The sequence below is a fragment of the Cajanus cajan genome, chromosome 3 (assembly GCF_000230855.2).
Source record: "Cajanus cajan strain Asha chromosome 3, NIPB_CcT2T_4, whole genome shotgun sequence".
NCBI classification, from domain to species: Eukaryota; Viridiplantae; Streptophyta; class Magnoliopsida; order Fabales; family Fabaceae; genus Cajanus; species Cajanus cajan.
The window spans coordinates 11,310,430-11,316,012 of NC_138519.1; positions in this window are offsets into that span (position 1 = coordinate 11,310,430).

Here is a 5,583-nt window from a genome sequence, read left to right on the forward strand (position 1 = left end):
ACTCACTAAGTCATTACTTTTTATTTCTCTTATTTAATTACTCAATTATGGTTATTATGTGCATCCCTTACATTCTATTATTTTCCTCCGTTACTAAGTATTATATGTCACATTTTCTTTTTACTAGTTATTACTCTCATACGTACAAAAGTTTGAATTATAAGGTTTCTTACAAATCACTAATTAGTTTTCCTATTATTTCTTAGTAACCTCACATTCACACAACCCCCTCCCATTACCAACCTTTTTATTTAATTAAATTAAACTAATGAAATTCCAATTCATAATGGCGAGCATGAGAGCAACAAGGGCGTGTTGTCTAGATACATGGAGATGCTTCACTCTAAGCACAAGCTTGCTTGTCTCTAAGCACATGTGTGCTTTTGTGCTAAATATAGCACAAGCATGCATCCCCATAGCACAGTTGTGGTTCACTCATTAGGCTTAATATGATAGCACAATCGTGGTGCCTCTCCCACAAGCTTGCACAGGCATGCTTCTCTTCATCATGGGTGTTCTTATCAGTCAAGAGCCATGAAATTGTGTTGCGTTCAACTAATTCACAACAGTTTTCACTCTCTATTTCTCTATTTTTTCACATCACAAGAATAAAATTACTCAATAATTGAATTAATCACCTCCAAATTAGACATCAAGCACCAATAAATTCAAAATCAATTTGATTACACAAAAACCCTCAATTGATGCATATAACTCTAACCTTCAAAAAAGGAAACATGAATAATTCCACATGACAAATACACAAAAATCATTATCATTCACCATCATACGACCACGACAATCTCAAACATCATTCATCTCATCAAAAGCACTAAATAAATTCTAAAGAGGCTTATAGGTTGTCTCATTACCCATATACCTTATATGCGTCCACAAGGTGAGATAACCCCACTCCCCTTCTTACCTAAGGTGGCAATCTCCGAGGTACAAGCATGATCTTTGCATTCTATGGCTACTCCACGCACTCCCCAAGGTTCTTCTATAGGGTTTCCTCTACAAGCACTCTAAAGTTTAGAAACTAACACGTAAGTTGACCTAACCCTCTTCCTCTAACTTTTAATAAGACTTCAAGTTGAGCTTAGGAGTCCAACCCAAAAGTTTCTCATAAACTCACAACTTATCTCAAATTTGTTTTAATTATTAAAATCGTCCTTTATTTATGCTATAAGCTTAATTAAGTAAATTAATTAAACCTATATTATAAATATTATTTGAACAACTTTTTTATTTTATTTTGAAAATTGGAATGTTATATGATTAGCTAAGTTTTAACTAAAGGATATAAGCAATCACTTGCTTCAAGCACTAACACATCCATCTAACCTATCTAAGCATGTGGTGTAGCACTACTATTACATTTGAAACATGTTAAGGACCAATACTAAAACAAAGTCTTTAAACTATTCTTCATGATCTTTTCTTCATCCTTCCATCATTAGTGCTAATAATGCATATGTTTTCTTGACATAAAGAGCATGATTTATTTCCCTTAACATTTTACTCACACAATTTGTCATATGTTAGAACATCATTAATTGTGTAAAATAACATGACATGCAACTGGAAATAATCACTTGAATATCTATCAAATACATTCACACCATCCTCTCACAATATCCTCAAGTCTTTATGGAACTTAGATAAACATTAATATTATTCCCTGATTGTCTTGGACCCGAAATTATCATAGATAAATAATATTTTGATTTTTATGCACAACCATAAATGTAAGATATAAATAACCAACAAAAAAGACCATGAGCTATGGTTATTGCTTAAGATTTCATAGCTTATTGTTGAAAATTTAAAACAGAGAATCATTTTTTTACATTGCAAAAAATTTGTCGAACATCAAAGTTGTCCATCACATACCATATAATGTTGTGTCATTTACATTAATGAACAATTGGTTCAACCTTGAAATTATTGAAAGATAACATAACATTTTTACAAAAGGACCTTTTGAGCTTACATCATAATAAAAATCATCATCTTTCTATTTGTATTATCGTTATACTCTACAAAATAGACATTCATATATTCCAAACATACCTCGATATCAAATATAATGATTAGGCATGCATATATTTTCTTATACTTCATACACATGACACACAAAACTTTATTCTCTCATAATTATTATTTGACAATATGTTATCTTATACAACATCAAGGATTGTGATGAAACTACCACAATTGCAATTTAAAAAATTGTCGGCAGAATTCTATATATCAAACTCAAATGTCACAATAGTATTTTCATTTCCTAATGCATTACATTACTTTTTTTTATTACATCAATCTTCTCACATTTTATCCATTTGTTTTAAATTTTATCGTTTAAAATTAATTAATTGAAATTTATTTAGTTATTGACATCAAAATTTTCTACATCTATAAATTTATAGTTTATGAATTCAAACTTTAACAAACTATATTAAATTAGTTGTTTATTTGCAGAATTTCTCTTTAATTTTTAAAATGTTTTCTCTTTAATTTGCTCCTGTATAGTAAAATAAAATCTTTGTTTTTAGTTGAAAACACAATTTTATTCTTGATAACAAAGAGAACTTCTATTATATATTTTTTCTAACTTAATTATTTGATAATCATGATATTTTTTCTTTTATAGATTTTTGTTTTATATTTTAACTAAGTTGAAAAGTACTATATGTGCAATACACGATAAATTTATTAGTATACGTTATTTTTTTTATTTATATATTTATGATTGTTGCATCACTTATATTTTTAAATGTGTACATCCCTACTAGTGCTAACACGACTAAGGTGATTGTTAAAGCTGGTATGTATTGGCCTCTGTTGGTGATTTGGTGGCAGGCATGGTAGCTATTGGTCTTTTTTTTTTTTCTTTAAGTGATGAAAGTGAATGTGACGGTTGGAATGGGAATACATCATTCTTCGATTCATTTTTCTTGTTAATTTCACATAATTTATGAAAAATTTATACTTATTTATTTATGCATATACATTAAATAGAGAGGTTTCATTAAAACTTGTGTAAAAAAAATTTTAAGAAATCACCGAATTATGTGAAATACATCAGAAAACTTATCCTTATTTTCAAACTAATTCAAACTTGGAGATTTAAAGAGTGATTGGAAAAGAATGCAAAGCCGAACATTCAAAAAGATAATTAAGGCCACTACCTAGAGTCCTTAAATTTATAAGGTCTCCAAATTTTTTTTAATAGTAATATTATTGATATAAATTAATTTTAAAAAATTAATAATATTTGAGATAAGGCTCAATATTTTATAAGACACATATCTTACATTTTTTTTATATCTCTTATTTTCATATTATTAAAATTACTTAAAATACAACAACCCATTTATTAGTTTTTGTAAATGAAAAGTCACTCAACACTCAACCATCACTACTACTTACTTTTGTCTTTTACGGATGACAGATTTTCAACCTCTTTGTTTCCTCTCTAGTGTCTATCTCTTTCTCATTCTTTCTCCGTTCTCATTCTCAATTCCTTCTTCACATCTAATTTAAGATCTTGATTGGGAGCAAAATAGTCCTACTCTGCCTTTTTTCTTGGTTGATTCCTACTCTGTAAGATCCTGAAAACTGCTTAGTCTAATTCTAGGTGTTAGTTCAATAACATCAATGCATTTTCTTAGTTATCACTATTGACAATCTGTAACACCCAAATTTTTATTATTATTTTAATGGCATTTTCGTAATTTTAATAAAGTTATAGGGGTATTTTGGGTTCTGGAACGGGCCGTTCCAAAAGTGGAACGGGCCGTTCCAAATGTTGAAAATGTGAGGTTTTTGTAGTCCCAGAACGGCCTTGGAACGGGCCGTTCCGGTATGGAGAACGGGCCGTTCTTCTGAGATTGAGAACGGGCCGTTCTGATTTCAGAACGGGCCGTTCTGGTTTTTTGGGAACGGGCCGTTTCGATTTTGGAACGGGCCGTTCCAGTTACAAATTTTGCCCAGATTTGAAGGATCCGGAACGGGCCGTTCCGAAATCAGTACGGGCCGTTCCGGGTGCGTCAGATTGCCTATAAATAGGGGCAGGGGGGTGAAATTTTTTATACAGAGGAAGAAAGTGAAATTTTAGAGAGAGAAAGAGAAGAGAGAGAGAGAGAGAGAGAAAGAAAGAGAAAGAGAAAGGAAGAGGGAATCCAGAGGAGGAGGCTCTGCCTAAGTTCAGCTCCGCTTATCCAGGTAAGGGGGGGAGTGAGAACCTCGCTCAGGGGTGTAGGGATAATTGTTGGATAGTTGTTTGTCGGATTGGCCCCAATCCTTTGTCGTTATTCTGTTTAATTTTTATTTACTCTACTTTGCTTTTTTGTTGGAGGTGCCGTTGTTCTGTCTAAATTTCTATTTACTCTACTTTGCTTTTTGTTGAAGGTGCCGTTGTTCTGTCCGATTTTCTATTTATTCTACTTTGTTTTTGTTGAAAGTGCCGTTGTTCTGTCTGATTTTCTATTTACTCTACCTTGTTCTTTGTTGAAAGTAATAAATGAATATGAAATTAATGTTAATAATAAATGAGTTTTAATATGAATAAGAATGCTCTCTGGATCTCTGTGAATACCTATGCGGACCTTAAGAGGAGTATTGATGACATGACCATGTGAAATATGGACAAATGACATGAGACCTAAGAATTGACTATTGAGACAAACTATGATTATGAGACTATGACAAATGAGGACATGATGTACTAAATGAAATCATGTAAAAAGTTAAATATTGAGTCAATGAGATTATGATGGTATGACATGCATCATATGCATATATTATTCCAGGTGTGCCGCTGAGGCCGCATACCAGTGATGTAACATGCTAACAAGGTGTATCTTAGGGTCACCAGTGATGTAACTTGTAACCAGGTGTACCTTAGGGTCACCAGTGATGTAACCAGGTGTACCTTTGGGTCACCAGTGATGTAACCAGGTGTGCCTTAGGGTCACCAGTGATGATATGTGAATCTTCTACCTTGTTATATTTGAAATATTTGTCAACTATGAAAGATTTTATTTACCCAAAAAGAAGATAAGAAATATTTTATTGTTACATTTGTTGTATATTAATAACGGGGTAGAGGGTGTCACATTTAGTGGTATCAGAGCAGGTCGATCTAATCGACCGTGAGTTATGAGTTTACTATGCTTATTTGGTTTACTATGTTTATTTGGTACATGAATGATGGACTGAATTGATTGTAAAACTTGTTGGTATGATAGTATGATGATTGATTATGTTTATTGATTGTATTATTTTCTTAGACTATGGCTGGTAGAAATGATCGTGCGATTGCCGATGCTCTTCAAGCATTAGCACAAGCTATGAATAATAACAATAGGACTGAGGTCGCTCCTAACTGGTTGGAGCAATTTCAACGAAATCACCCACCTACCTTTAAAGGAGGATATGACCCAGATGCTGCTATGAATTGGCTAACAGAAATAGAAAAAATTTTCAATGTTATGGATTGTCCCATCGCTCAGAAGGTGAAGTTGGCCACATTCATGTTGACTGCTGATGCTCACTTTTGGTGGGAAGGAGCACTTCGGA